Source organism: Manacus candei, unplaced genomic scaffold (assembly GCF_025592945.1).
Source record: "Manacus candei isolate 608988 ecotype Guabito, Panama unplaced genomic scaffold, ASM2559294v1 h1tg000017l, whole genome shotgun sequence".
Classification (NCBI taxonomy): domain Eukaryota; kingdom Metazoa; phylum Chordata; class Aves; order Passeriformes; family Pipridae; genus Manacus; species Manacus candei.
Genome location: NW_026138065.1, coordinates 13,415,548 through 13,434,713, shown reverse-complemented (window position 1 = coordinate 13,434,713; position 19,166 = coordinate 13,415,548).

Below are 19,166 nucleotides of genomic sequence, written 5' to 3'. Positions count from 1 at the left end.
AAGAAATAATGCCATACACAAAATGTGCCGCTGAATATATTAAGCAGTAGAGAGACAATTCTGCAGACAAACAAATGTCAAATATTCAGTCGTCTCCAGATCACAGATACATAGATGCATACTTTGGCTAAGTATGCATCAAAAAATGGAAAGGAGTAAATAAAATAGCACAGATCTTGGAAACCAAAACTATTGCATTATCATCCAGAGATTAAAAGGAAATAGGTGATGGTGAGATATTGTGTTGGTTTGGGATATCAGTATTAGATCTATCATCATAGACCCAGCAGAGTAATGATAAGTTCTCACATAAGGGTGAGAGGTGACTGAGGGTGGTGAGACGCTGAAATAGGTTACCTATGTAGGTTGTGGCTGTCCCAGTACCAGCAAGCCCAGGCTGGATAAGGCTTTGAGCAACCTGATCTAATGAGAAGTGTCCCTGGTCCTTCTGTACATAATTTTTTGATTGTTACAAGGGCTGAAGGGGGAAATTTAGGCACTGGGAAGATTCCCGTGAGCTACAGATCATAGAATCATCAAGGCTGGAAGAGAGTTTTAAGATCATCAAGTCCAACCATCAACCCAGCACTACCAGTGTAGCCCCTAAGCCAGTAAACTGTATCACCCACCACCAGATCTGGAAGCCTCTAAAACACCTCCCTGGGTAACCTATTCCAATGGCTGACCACCCTAACAGTGAAAAAAAATTTTCTAAGATCTAATTTGAATCTCCCCTGTCTCAGCTTAAGGCCATTTCCTCTAGTCCTCTCACTGCAGGCACAGTAGGAGACTGGCCCCCACCTCAGTGGCCTGATGAGGTAAGTCACAATTTTTCCTGGACCTCTGATAAGGACAATTCAGATAATTCCATTACTGAACACTTGATGATTCTTGTGGGTCCCTTACAGCTCAGCATGTTCTGTGATTCTGTGACTAACTCTTCTTCAGAGTCCAAAATCTCCTACAATTTTTCAAGGACAAATAAAACCCCATAACAGAAGAGTTTTTATAAACATGTCTAAGATGTATTTATCATGTTAAATATGTTACTTTAAAAAAAAAAAAAAAAAGGAGAGGGAGGGGGAACACATCAACATAACAAAAACTGTATTAAAAGAAATACCTCAAATATATATACACATATATGTATTTTAATGTCTCTAGAATTACTGACTGCTTTTTCTCAATGTTCATAATGAGTCTTTATCTTTGTTTCCTTTCTTCATGTCCTCATTTATGACATATTTTTTTCTATTCACAATCACCAGCATCAGAACCAGAAATGTAATTATCACTTCATCAATCTAAAGGGGCAAAAAGGTAAAATAACTCCAACATTTCTAACAAAATAAATAGCCCACTGATAGTATATTCCAACTAGTTTGTTAAGTAAACTTCGGCCATTGGAATACACAGGTTTCATGGTATTTCCATACTCTTTATTGCCTGGCTTCATTCCTGTTTCTCCTTCTCTTTGCTTATTTGAACTTTCTTACTTTCCCCACATACATTGCAGCCTGATTTGTTGTTTGACTTCTGCAGAAGATTCCATATTAGGCATAATCTCTCTTCAAAGAAGCAGCAGCACTGGGAAAGATGACATCCATAATGATAACAATTTTTTAATACACAACCCCACTGAACTTGTTGCCCAGGCTTCCAAGTTTGGAAAGGCTAAAAAAAAAGTAATTGGCTCAGATGTTTGTTAAAGAATCCTCCCACCTGACAGTTGCTTTAGAATTCCATCCAAATCCACTCATGTGGAATTCCATTCCATCCAAATCCATTTCGTTCCATGCGAAGCCAAAGAAATATATTTATGTGAAGGAATAGATGTAGCTAACAGATCCAAGAAATAAAATTTCATTGAAATTTTTGTACATTGAAAAGGGTTTCTAGATAAATAGGAATATTTTTGAATCCATATTTGATGGAAAGTACTGGATTGTTTCACCTGAATCATATAGTCTAACACCTGCAATTTTATCTTGCCCAGTTTATCTTTATAATTATAATGATGTGCAAAACCAAAATATTTCCCCAATATAATGGAAAAATAAACATTTTCTTGAATAGGGAAATATATTTTCTGATTAACTATAAAAAATATATTCCAAACAAGATTTTGCATTTTAAAATAGTATTAATAAAAAAAATCCAACTATATGCTGATTCTCTTCAGAGGTGTAGACTTTAGCCTATTCAGAGAGATAGCTCGAGGGATAGCTATTAAGATTATAAAGGAAACTGAAAATTTATAATATCCTAATTGTTGAAGTAACTGATTTAGCAGACTGTCTTTTTGGATAGTCTTTGTCTTTTTTTTTCCCTGCAATGTAGAGGTTGTGTAGACTGTGTAAATGCAACCAATCACAACATTGTAGAAAAGTGTTCTAAATTGCCTTAAAATTAAGGCCTCAATACTGATACTGACTCAAAGAGATGATCATATTTTAAATTAAACTTCAAGTGTTGAAATGGCACTAAAGATTTCCTCTCTTTCTGGCTGCAATGTAAGAACAGCTTATACAGTTACAGAGTTGGCTTCTGAGCAGTTCCATGTGCAGATGTGTTTGCAGGTGCACACTTGCAGAACGTTAAGCTTTGTCATCTCAAAATAAGATATCACCCTTCCTCCTTCTCTTCCTTGAAGTTGGTTTAGTTTGTGGAACAGGTTTAAAGTTTATTGCTTTAAGTCTGCTAGTATGGTAAGCACGCACAGCTTTTTTCCAGATGCATGCACACCCAAATGTGCACTTAGTCTCAGATGCAGTAACACCCTCATTGTTCCTGTCTCTTGAAAAGTAGGAAATTATTTATTGAGTTAGAAAAGTCCTCCACAATAAAAAGAATAACAAATAAAAAAGATAATATCAGAAATCATATTCATCTATTAGAGACCACAAAAAGCAACCAATTGCAAAATAACCACTTAGAAAGCAACAAAACATTTTTCATCTGTAGCACTGAATGTGTTTTACAAGCAAAGTCAGTACCTTTATGACCATTTAAAAGCAGCTAAACAGAAGGGCATGTGGATGTAAAATGGAGAAGGTCACAGCAGGTGTGAGAAACAGGGAAGAAAACTGAGGTGCTACCACTGGGTAATGCTGCCTTTTTAAAGTGGGAATTTAGGGGTGTCAGCTGGGCATCCCTACCACCAACAGCAGAACAGCTACCAGGTGCACTGAGATGTAAGGGACATTCCTTGGAAAGAGCAACTTCTCATCTGGAATTAAACAGGGATTAGAAAGTGCATCCACATAAATCACAATAATCTCCGGGAGCATATTTTTGTATTTTTCAGAAACTCAGTAACAGGGGATGCAATGAAGCAGGTCAGGCTGCTATCTGCTGTGAATACAACTGACCTGTGGAATTTCAGCATAAAACCAGTGATGCTGATTGAGTCAAGAGTGAGACAAGAACTTTTTTATCTCTGTGAAGAGGGTTTAATATATGTAAATAATATTTGTGTGTTAGCTTCTTCCATGCAATAAACTGCAAAGCAGCCCAAGAATGTTAATATTTATATGCAGATATATATATACAGAGTAGCATCTGCATACAATTGTTATATAGGAGACTGAGAAAGATTTGTCACTTTACCCTTCCTCTTAATGGATCTTTATAGGATTAATCATGAAAATAACCGCCTTTCATTTGTATTGACAATGTGCTTAAAACAGTGCAAAAAAGCATTCCTGTTTTAAAAAGGCAGAAACTCAAGATGTTAGAAGTTCCATCCTTGAAGAGTTTCTTTGGCCTTTTTCTTCCATCTTTCTCTACTATATTTAGATGCTCTTGCCCTAGTCCTCATCAAAAGAATAGGACAGGAAACCAGTTTTCACAGGCAAACCCAGAAATTCCAGCTTCTAACCAGAGCTACATTTATTTCACTTAAAATTGTACTGGTTTTATTCATCAAGGGGTTACTTTCTCACTCAGCATTTGGACAAGCATCTCAACCACACACTCACTTCAAAATCCCCAATGCTGCAGCTTGGCAGCCTGATAAGCCCCCAGTCTATTACTGTGGGTAGCTATCTCTGAGAGCCATCTTGCTCCTAACTATGACCTCATCTTCCGCTGACTAAAAGCAAAAAAAAACCCCACTGTAATTTTGTCCTTCGTTCCCCAAGACTTTTTTTTCTTTTGTTAGAGTTTTTATGTCCCATCTGCAATTAAATCATCTTGGTTTCCAGAGCTACATACTAGGGATAAAATTGCTAACAACGCAAAAGCCTTTATGAACTGAAATCAGTCAGTGATTAGCAGACCTTTATCTGAACCAATCATCATATGTGTCAATTTTTCTTTTAAATCAAGCAGTGATGAGGATGACTCTTGGAAATAAGCAGGATAAAGAAGCATGGGCTATCCATGCCTCACTGTGGGACTTTAATCTCTTTTTATGAGCAATGATAGATTACAGGCACTGAGATTGCTAAAAGTATCAGTATGCCATTGTGTGTGTCTACAAATTATTATTAACTTCACCTATCTGCCTAATTAGATAGTCACTGCTCACAGAAATATCTCTAAGCCTCATTTTCAGTGGTGCTTTTAATTTCTAATGTCCTGGGAAAGTAGTTAACCTTTGGCAATAAAACTGCCTCTTGCGGAGGGGTAGAAGTTGACAGAGTAAGGGAGTCACATAAGGCCACAAAAGAAAATCTGTTGCCAAGTCAAAGGTGAACCCAGGTGATCTGGATATTATTAAGACCTCCTATGGATTGATCAAGTAATGGATATTTCCCATTTAAACCTGGTACAGTATATACTACACAGTATAAAAAGTGCAAAAAGTTTTCAGTGGAACATGTTTTCTATCTATGTGAGTTAGATGAGGTTTAAGACTAGATACCAGCTTCAAGATTTATTTTTTTTTAAATAATAAATATATTCCATATTTTCATTTCCCAGTCTTAAAAACAAGTCTGAATAGTTCTGATCATGACCACATAGGGGACAGATTGGCTTACCAAATGAATTTGACAGTGTTGCTTTTGTGAGGCAGCCAACAGAGAGGAGGCAGAATCTGATTTAATTTCCATGTAAATGAACACCTAGAAAGTAGAGGTAAAAAAGAGAGCTAGGAAAAAAATAAAAAGGTGGCTTATAATATGTATTGCAGAAAGCCACAGCCCTCCCAAAACCTTCAAATGCAGTAGTTTCTTTCCATGACATAATTGTTGATTTGACAGACCACCAACACCCAGCTTTAATAGATGTAATTTACAGTGAATATGTCAACACCCATATCTGTCCTCATGAAGGAGAGACCAGAAAGACTAACAATATATTATGAGCAAAAACCCCTGTGCATGGCTGTAAAGAATCTGGGACTGAGGTACTGTGAGATCAGAAAAATCCTAAACAGAGGAGTTGACAGAGGGAGAAAAAAATGTTTAGGGGAATGTCAAAGGATAGAAGGAAAAAATGTAACTGCAGATTGCTTCAGCAGATGTGAGCAGAGATCAAGAAGAATGAACTGAGACTAACACACTACTGTGAAACACTCAGACTTCACAATGAAAAGAACATCATATGAATATAGACAGATTTTCAAATAAGCAACAAATTGTGGAAACAGAGAAGGAAAAAGCTACTAAATCTGTAAGTTAGGCCCCATCTTGAATCAGTAACTTAGTTAAATTCTTGATTTTATTAAGAAGAATTTACAACTTGACTATAGTCCCAACTGGATATGCATCCATTTCCTTGTCATGTGGATAACTGTTGACATTCCTGCCATCTTAAATAATTTGTAGTTCTCTAACCATATGTTTGTGAAAATTTTTCAAATGCAAATTAGACTGAGCCTTCAAACCCCTAAGGCTTTAGACAACTGTGGCTTGTCATTTCCCTACACATGTAAGAGTTTCTTTTTTTTTTCCCTTTCTGAGATACTGTGGAAAATAATTTTGTGATTTCTAGTTCAAAGTTCACCTTGTTAAAAGTCTGTATTGATCTCTTCAGAGAAAAAGCATGAGAAAACAAGCATACACAGAACAAAAAAGTCAATAAAATCATTCCTTAACTCTGCTTGGAGACATGCAAACTCTTTTTGACATGCTTGTGAGAACATTTAACTTTCTCTTCTTTCAGAAGTTGTCATCATGGCAAAATATTTTTGGCTTTCATAAAACTCCCAGGGTTTCATTCTCTCAGGTGAATGAAAGGTAGTCCATCCTGCAGCAAGAAAAAGAGTACTATTCCTCCCCTATGGCTCTAGAATAGTTAACTACCACAAATTGTTTCATTCCAGAGCTGATCAATGCAGTTCTGAATGGCTCTGTCTCTTCTGGGATGTGAGAGGAGGACAGAGAAGGAAACTCCATTAAATGCTCCTTCCTAAGAATTTTTATTTGCCTGAAAGCCCCTGGATCCCCATCGATTCAAACTTTTGCACAGAGTTTCAAAGATGGGGGGAGGAAAAAAAAAAAGCCTTAGTTACTTAATTACTAGCTTTGCAAAATGACAGGGGTCTTGAATTTTAATTGATTTGCATAACTTAGGCTTAATTTTATATTTCAAAATGCTTTCCAGAATTACATGTTATATATTTAAGTAGGAATTGTGAAGAAGGCTAAGAATAGGAGAGGTTAAAAGCTGTGAAGCCAATGAGGGAGAAGCCTGACTATTGAGGAAACATGGTCCAACAGCATGAGTTAATGTAGAAACTGACCCTGATAACATTGCAATAATCTTCATATCAGGATGTAATCTTATACTTAACCTTCTACTGAAGGCAGTGTGTTCTACTTAACTAGTAACAGGTCCAAGTTGAGGTAAAATTATCCACAGTGATTCGAATGAGAAGTTCTCTCCCTGTAGCAAACAGCTATCAGAGTTTGGTTTTCAGTTTGCATTAGTTGTAGTATCCCCATCTTTTTCTAGCTTTGGCATTTTGTTATAAAGTGCCACCTTCCTTTACTGAACACTTGCTTTTAATAAGGACTGGGATGTTTGTGTGCTTCTTTGAGCAAGACCCCAGTGCTCAGAGAACTGGGATTCTGCATAATCAAACCTTATCTCAGCTCCCCACTAGTCACTCCACAGTTCAGCTGGGAGATACAAGACATTTTCCAGTCATTGTCACAGACTTGCGTTTCACAGAAGCTCTCTTATTGCCTTTTGGTCCTACCCTTTCTTCTCCCAGAAGTAAAATATACCCCCAGCACACATGGATTACTGACTCTCCAGTCTATGGGGGGTTTTTATCAGGTGGCTTTGACATTAGCTAGAGAAGCTGTTACATATTGACCTCAGTCTAAGTGACAGTGCTTTTAATTAACCTTCATCCCATTGACTAAGTTAGGAGGTCAGGGAGAGGAAATTCAGCTCATTCTCACCCTGTTCTTGTGTGTCACACATTTATGACAGTAGCAAATAGGGTTTGTAGTGAAGAGCAAGTCCTGTGACCAGAAGATACAATCCCTGCTCACGATAGAGCGAATTGGATGTTTTTGCAAAAGTATCCCTCATTATCAGTGGATGCAATTGCAGAGATACATGTGTATTCTATTTCCTAGAGTTTGGAATGTCTGGGATTAAAAAAAAACAAAACAAAAACAGATGGAGCTCTGTCCATGTAACTAACTTGTTTAAACTGACAGCTTTATGGCTTCTAAACAGAACTCTACCTCTTAATCCATTCACTAAGGAACAACTGTTTACAGGTAAGCAGGATCGTCTGAGATATGGATGCCGGATTTAACTGTACATTCTATCCCAAATTTTCTTGTGCATCACTAGTCAAATCATTTAGACTTTGTGTGTCTCAATCAGTAAAACAAGGATAAATAAGAGTTCCTTTCTACTGGCATGGGTGGTGACAAAAAATCTGAAGTTTCTGAGGTGCACAGGAATAGCTAGGATACATTTCTCTCAAAGAAGTTAAATTGTTTTTTTAAAAAAAAGAAGTCACTTCTGAGCATTTCCAGCTTTTCCTCGTCTGCTGACAGCAATAACAAAGATATAATTGACTAAATACACTAAACACCCCCCTTTCATCCTTTGGGCTCTTTCTCATCAGTTCATGATTGATGCGTATATGAAGATTCAGAGCTTTTAAACATGGCAGGAGCAACAGTCATTTCTGTTGCTTGTGCAACCCAAAAAGGTTACACGGAAAAAATAGAAATTAAGCTGTCTACTCAACTTCTCACTAGACCTACTGTCTCTGCAGAAGCAAAAATGCCCCTAAGACCAAAAAGTTAGAGAATACCTAAGGGCCACATGTGCAGCCCTTCACCATTGCAGAAATCCACCTTTCTGCCAGAGCTGCTATGCTTCTTCGACATGAGGCTTCCCAAAATCCCAAATAGCCAAAATCCTCACTTTTTTTTTCCAAAGCAAAGAAAAAGTATTTGGGTGGAAGCATTCACTTACATAGCTGTCACATAGCAAGCACACTTGGCTCTGTTGTTTCTCTTTAGTTAATCTTTTTATTTCCTGGGTTGAGGACCAATAATGTGCGTGTGGAAAAGACAACTATTTCATGAGTCCTTTCTACCCCCAGAAATCAAAAATCATCTACTACATTCAACTTTATTGACTTTCTTGATTTAGTTTCAGGAAACAGGGTTATGTGAAATTCTCTGATCAGCTACCCACATCTCCAGGAAATTTCAATGATATATCATGCCTCATATCTATACTTTTATTTTGCTCTTAGAAATCGGTTAATCTTGCTTTCTGTAGGTGCTTTCCAAAGACAAAGGTTTGGCTGATTAACCATAAATGCAATGGTAACTAGTTAACATTCCTTTTCCTCAACAAACAAAATAGAACAGAACAGAGGAAAACATCTAGCTTTTGGTAGTTAGAAAATTAGTTAAAGTTCTTATTTCTCAACAGAAGTTCCTCTTCTGTGCTTGAAATGTTTTCCTAAGTAAACCTCATTTCATTTTCACTGCCACCTGCTATCTCCCCCCGCATAAAAAAATAGTTCCATATTAAAACTTCTGAGCGTGTCTAGAGAAGATAAATGTTGTCAGATTTTAAGACTGAGGGCCCAATTTGATAATGAGCTTTCCCTGTTCCACATCAGAATACTAAATAAGAAAAAATATTTGTGAAATTATTTCTAATCTAAAAAAAAAAAAATTTACTCTATGATAGATTAACTACCAAAACTAAAATAAAACATACATTTCTCATTGAGCTGTAAGAAGTTATGAACAATGAACGAGTTTGGAGATGGTTGACATCCTTCCTTTGCCTAGTAGAAATCTTCAATTGTTGTCAAATCAGTAAAATTCCAGCAGGCTGACTCAGATCTATGTGTCTACAGCAATTTTAAGTATTTCTGGGACATTGGGATCCCCAAAGTTCTCCCAACTGAAACAGCAGCTTAAAACTTTGCAACATGGGATACACCTGATTTAGAAGTATATTTAATCCTGTTAGCTCTCTTTTACGTATATGAAAAATCAAAATGAATCAGTTGGATTATGAATATATTTAAAGTTCAATATGTACTTAATAGAACTAGTTAACTACTCACCAAATCAGGACAGATGCAAAAATGGATCTGGATTATTGTAGTTTTATTGGTTTTAAAAAATTGGAGAAATTAGCATGAAATAGCTGACTCAGCTCTTAAAACCTTCAGGTAGAATTCACCCTGGAATACAACAGAGTTCATGTACTAACTGTTTGGGAAAGATAGGGAACAGCAACCCAAGAAGAAAAAAAAAACACAACTCAAAATATGTTTCTGAAGCACTGCATTTTCTTTTCCTCTCGCTTGTTTTTCAGTATTTTTAAAGTTCATTTATTTAATTAAAGAAAAAGTCTTCTTTGTCTTGATTTTCTCTTCATAAAAGTGATTTCTGAAGCTGGACTGCTGCTGTATTTAATATCTCAAGATATAGTATAAGTCTACTTACGACACTTTTGTTGATTACCTCATCAAAAAGTAACTAAACAGAAAAGCAATAAACAGCTCTGTAAACACAAGAAATGTAACAAGCCCCATAGGAGTATCATGTATTTCAAGAATAAAATCAACATATATTCTTCAACTCTCTTTTATATTATGAATCAAGGCATTCTTCTAATAAAGCAAAGCCCCTATTCATCTAAATTCACATTTCTCTCACATAAGTATACAGAAAGCAAACGACAGATATTAGTAACTACTTGTGAGAAAGACAGTACGTCACGTTTAATATTTTCGTGTGCATTTCATGCACAATTCCATGTGCATTTCTAAATAATTTCTCATCAACTGCCTTGTAGAACACCTCTTAGTCCATGTATCTTCAATTTGGCTAGCAGGATACTATGGAACAGTGTGTAGAAAGCTGTGCTAAATGACACCTTCTGCAAACAACAAACTCCTCTCCCTTCATCTGCAACATCAGTCATTCCATCATAGAAGGCACAAATTTGAGCCTGGTAAATCCATGCTGGTTTCTTCAAATTAGTTTCTAGAACTTTAAGTGCCTAGAAACAGCTTCTGTTAGGACATAGTCTACAGCCTTTTGGAGGCTGAAGGCCAGCTGACTGGCCTATAGCCCAGACTGTCCTTGTTACCTTTATTAAAAGACGGGCAGGATCTCAACTACCCACTTTAGATTTCCAAACTCACACATTGGTGCATTACAAAGTTACCTGTTGTTTTGTTTTTTTTTCTCACTAAACAAGAATATTTTAAGTTTTTATATTGAAAATAGCCATTACAATACTTATTTCTTTGTATCAACATTCCTCTTTATGGAAACAAAGAAAACTTAGCCAAATCTCTCAAGAAACAAGAGAGGTTTCTGGTATATGCATATTATTGCTAAGAGCTAAGTGGAAATAAGAAGCAGTTGAGTATGTACCAGGACTGTGCAGGAAGCCTGATACTTCTCTGAAACACAGGACTTTTCAAGTGTGATTTTGAGAAACAGTGCAGCTCACACACTTTATGGTCAAGACATTCTGTAGGCATGACATTCATTGGCATGTGCCACACAGTTCATACACATTGCAGATATGAAATTACAGAAGGGAACATGATAGGAACATCTGGTTGGGATGTCTATCATATCGTCATCCACAACTGTGAAATCTCCATCTTTTAAGGGATTTTAATAGGCAAAAGTCAGTCAAAATGCCTCTCAGGAGTGCTGAGTACGTTCAGGTAAGGTACAGTAGACACTGAATTAAAGTTCAGAATTAAAAGATCTATTGAGTTACCCTCCAGTGAAATATTTCTTAATCATCAGAACTCAGACATGAAATTCAGCAGAAAATGAAATTAAATTAAAGTCATGACACTGGATTTACAAAAATTTTACCCACTTCCATTTCAGTTATCTCAACAATCCCCCAACTCAGTGCTGATAAATGATGTGTTTCGGATAAGTTGTAAAACCTAGATCTTAAATTCATGAAGTTAGCAATTTCCCCAGAGAAGTGCTTTTATTTTCCAAAAGGTTGAATCAACTATTTCCCCTACTGAGTCTCAGTTTCTGTCACTCGCAGTTTATTTGTCATATGCAGCTGCAGCTGGACACTCAGTTCTCCCTCCTTTTCAGTCACAAACTGTTGGCTCTCTTAAACAGCTCCTGACTTTCTGAGAATCACAAAGTAATTGCTCTATTCACTTCATTTTAGAGGGGATGAAGAGATTATTGTATACTGCTGGCAGAGGTCTTAAGGTTGAAAAGAGCTTTGAGAAGACAGGCTCATGTTATTCTACAAGCCAAGGGGACAAAGGATGACAGTGTTAGCAGACAAAGGAGTAAGCAGCTCCAAAATCTGATATACTTCATGTCCATCATGCACCAAGACATATACTCAAGCTATAAATCCAGGCATACCTGCACTAAAGCAAAAGGTGTTAACTTCTAGTTTTCTGGATGTTATAAAACTTCAATTAGGTCTCAGAATAAGCTGCTTTACTTACATACTGAACTTCGGTGTAGACCAGTTATTGTGCATAACTGGTATCAGAGGTGAGGTTTTGCAACAGTGAAATGCACTTCTGAATCTCTTTGGGTTTTAATGCTCATTGACTTGGACAGGTAATCAATTGCTGTATCTCCAAAGGCCCATAGATATTGACTTTGGTCTCCAAAAGACTTTATAAAGAGTCATTTGGGGGGATACTTTCACTTCAAATTGAATTGTGGACCATTAAATCTCTAGCAAAATACTGGAACAAACACGAGACATCAATGCTCCTTCTGCATTTTTAAATAGAACACAAATGCTCCTGGCTGAATATGAGGTTCCTAAAAGGATCCCAGATTATTCCTTTTCCTCTGGCAGATTCTTTAAATTGTTATAGATTTTATTGCCCCTACAGACAAAATGCATTACTTCTACGATTCTCACTCTGCTTCTCCCATAAGACAATAATGCAGGTACCTTACCATTAGGCATGAATCAGCTGTGTAAATTCTGGAGAGAAAGGAGGAGGAAAAATGATACAGCAATAAATTAACTTAATGCTTATCTCTCGGTTTCTTGCCTACACATCTGATAAAATATCTAGGGATGAAAGAGATGGGAAATTTTATTTTAAATAGTGTGATTTTGTTTCATATTACCTTCTATAAATAGAAGATCAGATTATTTTTTTCCATACTCTCTTGAAAAATGAGTGATAATAACAGAATCAGCAGAATTAATAAACATTAATGACACAGCTTGTTTGGTAGTAACTGATATATTGGAATTCCTGCCCTTTTCACAGAATCACAGAGTCACAGAATTAATTAGTCTGGAAAAGACCCCTGAGATCATCGAGCCCAACCTCTGACTGATTACCATCATGTCAATTAGACCATGGCACTAAGTGCCACGTCCAGTCTTTTCTAAAACACCTTCAGGGACAGTGACCCCAGCTTCCTGGGCAGTCCATTCCAATGTCTAATCACCCTTTCTGTGAAAAAATTCCTCCAAATGTCCAACCCAAACCTTCTGTGTACTATCACTAGTTGTCTGGGAGAAGAGGCCGATGCCCACTTGCAATCTCCTTTCAAGTAGTCATAGAGAGTGATTAGGTCACTCCGAGCTTCCTCTTCTCCAGGCTAAACAACTCCAGCTCCCTCTCCCGCCCCTCATAGGACTTATTTTTTCTAGATCATTTCTATGAACTGGCAGTGTTTGATATGTGTAATAAACTAGTAATAAACATACCAATTTGCAGGCACAAATAAGAGACTTTTTTAAAAAAAGAAGTAGCATTTACAGAGAAGAAGATAGTAATACAGAAATGTTGGCTTTAGTAACCTTTTTTTGACTCATTAATAGTTCTTGAGGTGTTCTACATGAACAAGTTTAGGCATGATAACATATACCACATGAACACTGTGTGAATATTTTTGCTAAGTATACTAGCTATATTCTTCTTGTCTGCAACGTATTTACTGTGACATATTTGTCATGTCCAAAACCACAGCATCCTACTGATATTTTTACTTCAGTAAAAAAACAGTGTGCCTCAAAATCCTCTGTAGCTCCAGTTCATGCCTGCAAGTCAGCATCTTCCTCTTGTCCTCAGCCCTCCACCATCTGACACTGCTCTTCAGCTTCCACATTGAGCCAGCCTTGCAGCAAGTCAGTATTTGTGAGATGCAGGATATGAGCATCTGTACCATGGGCACTCAGGAGTGAGGAAGACATGTGTGTGTCAGTGCTGCAGTGTCAGGCAGTGTCACACAGCCCTGATTTACCAGGCAGTTCTTGATTCTCCCTAGGTCTCCTGGCTTATTTGAGCCCAATACCAGGTATAAATATCTTGCACCAAACACAGACAAAAGACCCAGGATTTTCCTCTGCCCCATGAAAGACTTTAAGTTGGCCTCAGAATATGTAGAGGTACTCTCTGCTTCAAAATTAACTAGTATCATAGGCAGGTGCTAATTCAGTGGAAGGGGCAGGGAAAGGTGAATTGGAGATAATGGGTTTTAAAAGGGTCAAAGAGACATTCAAGCATTGTACAGTACAAAACATGTTATTTTATTATCAGGAATAAAACTCCTTTTTCATACTGAAGTTATGCTGGCTTCAAAAAAATGGGCTGTTAAGAAGGGGAGTCCCAGTATAGCAGAGGAGACAGGCTGTCTGTGTATTGGGAGACTAAAAAAAGTGTAGATAGATCAAAAGGCAGATGGAGAGGCAGGCAGGCAGGCAGACACACAGAAAGGCAGGCTGAGCTGCCTCTCTATCAGTCCAAATACTCAGAACTCGATCAGAATATATTTCCAAAGAAATCAATGTACAGAGAATACTCTTACATGATCAGCATGCATCCCTAGAAGTAAAGGATCAGGAGCCATCTCTGCCTGCAATCCTCATCCAAGACTGGACTTTAGTCTCTGGATCCCTGCATCAACAGTAAGGTCCAGTGGCGCAAACTGTGAAGGGTGCACAGAATGCTTCCTATTGCACATCTGAGAAAAGGGAACACACCCTCCCAAAACAGACTTCAGTTCTCTATGAAGAAAAGCTTAGTGTCCTCACCATCTCCCTCTCCTCGGAGACTACTCCCACTGCCTTGGTCTTGGGAGGTTACATGGTTTCTACAGGGGTTTAGAGATATACCATACATCAGACCTGTGGTCTTCATCAGCTGCATAAACTCCAGGAGAGAAAAGGCCTTTAGTTAGGAATACTGCAGAGCCTATAGCTCCTTTTAATCTATAAATAAGATTTGTAATGCCTCACTGAGGAGAGACAATGAAAATGGCCTCATTTCAGATATTAAACTACCCCCAAAAAATATATCCAAGGAGATTTATATGCACTGAATAATATAACTATTCCTCTCAACAAGCAGCATAGCAAGAGTTTAAAGTTATCATCCCTTTTATTACCATATTATTTGTCTCTCTGCTGTTTCAATGCTGATAGTATTTGGTTTTCTTTTCCTGTATGGTCAAAGGTGATTTGTGATCTCACTGACCGAAATAATTTCTTGTTCTTCCTGTCTCTTCATCTTGTTTTGTGCCCTTCTCATCTCTGATTGTACTTTTTACATGTTCCTTCCAAGTCTGGAGCACCTTCTATTTTCTCCAGCTAACCCTTTAATTTTCTTCACATTTCTGATACCAAAGATTTGCCAAAAATTTTTCTACATGATCTCTGCCACTTCAGGTTTGCAAATTCTTCCCTAAAGTTGGGGAACTGAAGCGATTCAAAGCATGGCTGCAGGAAGGAAAGCTTGTGTTTCAGTTTCCCTCACTGTGTCAACAAGAAACAAAATGATTTGCTGCCACACAGTGATAGGAAAATACAGTCTGGATACAAGAAACAGCAGCAAGCAGAGAAATGTTGAAATGTACCTTTACCCAGGCAACATCAAAGTGTTTACTGCCCCATATTTCTGCTTCCTTCCACACCCTCAGAGCTGCTCAGTTATATGCATCTTCTATTCATTAACATCTAATTAAGCTGTACATCTGCTGCAGCTTTACATCAGCATTGCATTCCCCCACACTAAAATTGCCTGAAGCTTTCTGTAATTTTTTTCATATTTGTTTCTGGTGCACTAAGAGCTAAAAAAACTTTTTCATGCTGATTGATAAACAGAAAGAAAATAAACTCTGGGTTTTGAAAAGGATGAAAGAGCAGAATATGCTTCTCATCCAAAACCAACCTCTCCTCAGGGATGTGCCCCAGAGAGGCAGGGAGGTTTCCTTTAATTAAAGGAACAATGAAAAGAAAAGAACATCACAACTGTAGACACCACAGTCAAGGCAGAAACTGAGTAAAAGTAGAGGTTTTGTCTTTTTCTGCCATGAGAAGTATTTGCACTTTATCACTTTACCCCACTTATTCTGCTGCTTCTTTCCAGCTCATTTTTTTCACAAAAGCTAAGCCAATGCCATAGATTAACAGCCAAACTCAAGGTGATTTCCTAACTAGACTTCATACTACCCCTCAGGGTGCATTGCTGAGATATCACATGTACAACAATATTCCAGAAAATAATGTTAACTGGTAACACCCTTAGCCTCCTTTTTTTTTCTGGTTCTGACAGGGCTGAGAAAAGGAGATGAAGCAAGCAGTTCTACTGCCTGCTGTCACAGCTAGGTTCACCCATTCTCTTTTTTCTGAACATGAACAGATTTCTCCTGAGTATTTTCAAGTCATCCCTAAGTACACTGTTGCTTGGACTCTGGACTTCTTGATTTCTACCCACATTTTCAACTAAAGCAACATGCAATTACAGAAAGATGCTCAAATGCTAAACTCCAGACCAGGATAAAAATGTATTAACTGAAGGGGTTTATGATAAAGCATGCAGTGTTGAGCCATTACTTCTATCAGAAGTAGCTGTATTTTCCTATCCATACAAAAAAAAATCCCACTGTGGCATTTCAGCACAGAAATATCCACCATAAAGACACACTTACATTAGCAAGGCAATGCTTCCCGCCTCACTGCCAACAAGAAAAGACTTCGATGAGGTCCACAGTTCTCAGACAGTATTGCATATACTGATAAAACTGTTTAGATTACGGCTGTCATCACTCAGGTTCTTTGACTTGTTGATGCTCCAGAAAGACTCGATGCTTAATTGCTGAACATGGAGCTCTGTTGGCAAAGCACTTAGGGGCATGATCACATCTATCATTTTCTGAGATTCACTTCAAATTCCCTCTAGTAATACAAACAGCAGTGCATTTTGTACACATATCTCAAAATATTTGAAGGACTTCAATATCAAGAGCACATGTAAACTACAAATGAAAGTTTCATGGACATATTTTAAGAACAGAGATATTTTTCCTCTTCTGCTTTACACAGTAGGCCAAAAATCTCATGCAAATGACTTCTAGAGAGTTTTATCTTATTTTGAGCATTAAGATATCTTTTATAAAGACATTGAGACTTGATTTAGAAGCTGTCAGTGACAGAGAACCCATCATAACTTGAGGAAAGTTGTTTCACTGTTACCTTAGTCTAGCTTCCAGCTCCTGAATCTCATGGATTCATCTTTCTGACAGAAATACCACCTACAAGAAGCTATCTCTTCCCACAATCATCTCTTAATTTTCTCTCTGATACACTAAACAGATAAAATCTTCTTGGCTTCTCTCTAGAAAAATGTATTTTTCTATTATTCTTTTCTCAATCCCTTTTAATCCTTTATATTTTTTTTTGAAGGATGACTATTAGAACTCAAAACAAAAAGCATATCATTAGTGCCAGAGATTCGTGACTCATGACAGCAGTTATAACTCTCACTTAAACAATTGAAACAGCTAGAAAGAAACATGCTAGTCCTTCTTCATGCCATGACAACTGACAAAGTAGTACTCCTTTGTTCATATACGATATTTCCCAATCAGTTCTAGAGAAGTTGTATTAAACCTTAGCTACATCAGACTGCCCACTCATGTTCAGTTGTTTCATTGCTCTAGTGCTCTTTAGGTATTGATTTCAAGGGTGAAGCTCCAGTTTTCTAAGACACACTTTCTGCATATCTGGAAATAAAACTGTGTAAGACGAAGACACAAACACATTTGTGTCAAAGTACATGCACTTTACTTCTCTAAATATCCAAAACATCTTCTATTTCCCATATGCAATATACCATTGTTATTGATTTACTAATTCTGTGTCACTAGAAATACAAATATAGTATTTAAAAATGCAGTCCTCCTAGGTTAGACCATGTCAAGAATAAACAGTGGCATCATCTGCTCAGAAGCAAATTATTAGTCCTATGACTTGAACTATAAATTTACTCTCAGTCCCTACTCTACTTCTGTGGGCTCTCTTGATTTTGTTTAGTGGTAATTTTCTTATCAGAACACTGTGTCAGTATATTACCTGTCCTAAAAATGCCTTGGATTTATTATATCATAGAGATACTTTCATTGAACACATCTGAGATCTCAAAAATGGCACTATGCTTGACAGAATCTATCTTCTTTAAAAGCATTCTCATGGCATTAATTATACTGCCATTGCCTTCTGCTTTTCCATTTATGTCCCATCACTGCCTTTCCTTGATTGTTCCATGAGTAGATGCTTCATGGCTTCCTATGAAAATTTACTGAATCCTTTAAGTGATTAGAATTAGAATACATTCACAGAATTCACAGAATCACAGAATATGCTGAGTTGAAAGGGACCCACAAGAATCATTGAGTCCAACCCTTAGTCCTGCACAGGATCATCTCCAAGAGTCACATCATGTGCCTGAGAGTGCCATCCAAACACTTCAGGAACTCTGGCAGGCTTGATGCTGTGACCACTTCCCTGGGGAGCCTGTTCCAGCACCCAGCTTCACCCTCTGGATGAAAAATCTTTTTCTAATATCTAATCTAAGCCACTAGAACATTCCCATTTTTTCCAATATTTGTTTAAAAAAAAAAAAAATCCACATCTAAGGGAGTTCTTTACACATTCTTTTCCTTTTATTTAAAGAAAAGTACTCAGCTGCTGGTTTTCAACACCCTTTATGAATAACATTACAATATGGAGGATTTCACCATTATTCTAATTTCCAAAATATTACTAGAGTATTCTGCTTTTTTTGCAGTAGTATGTATCTGTAGTACATGATGGAACACTATAGTTTTTTGTGCGCCCTAAGATGATGTTTTTCAGATTGGATCTATGCAGAGGTATGATGCCTATTTTAGCAGAAATAAGGCGATTCTACTCCAAAGTTCACTAGAATTTTAGAGCAAGGGACCAGAATTCCACACTGAGCAGTAAGAAAGGGTTCATGGCCGTTCTTGTGGATGTTGAAACATTATTTTACTTTCTTGTGTACATATATCCAGTTTTCCTGATGGTATAATTTTTTTTCCTCAGAAAAATAGAGACAGTAGAAGAACAGTTGACTACCATTAGAATTTTACTTAATACAGCAAATTATTATTTTATTGGTCAATCATACCTTGTGGAAAAGCAGAAATCATTTATACAATGTATAACTTGGACCAGTCAAAAATATTTTTATTGTAAAGAGCACGTTCTCATGAAAAACTGCCCTCAACTGAAAAAATGTTTTATTATAGGGGAAAATAAAAGTCCAATTCCGTTTACTCTATCTCCTTGAACAGGGAATACAAAAATCCCCTTTTTTCAGTTTTGAAACTGAGAAAGTAAATATGTAGATGGTTTATTCAGGGATAAAAATAACTGTTGAAAATAGCAAGAGAATAAAACTAAACTTTTCTTTGCAAACTTTTCAT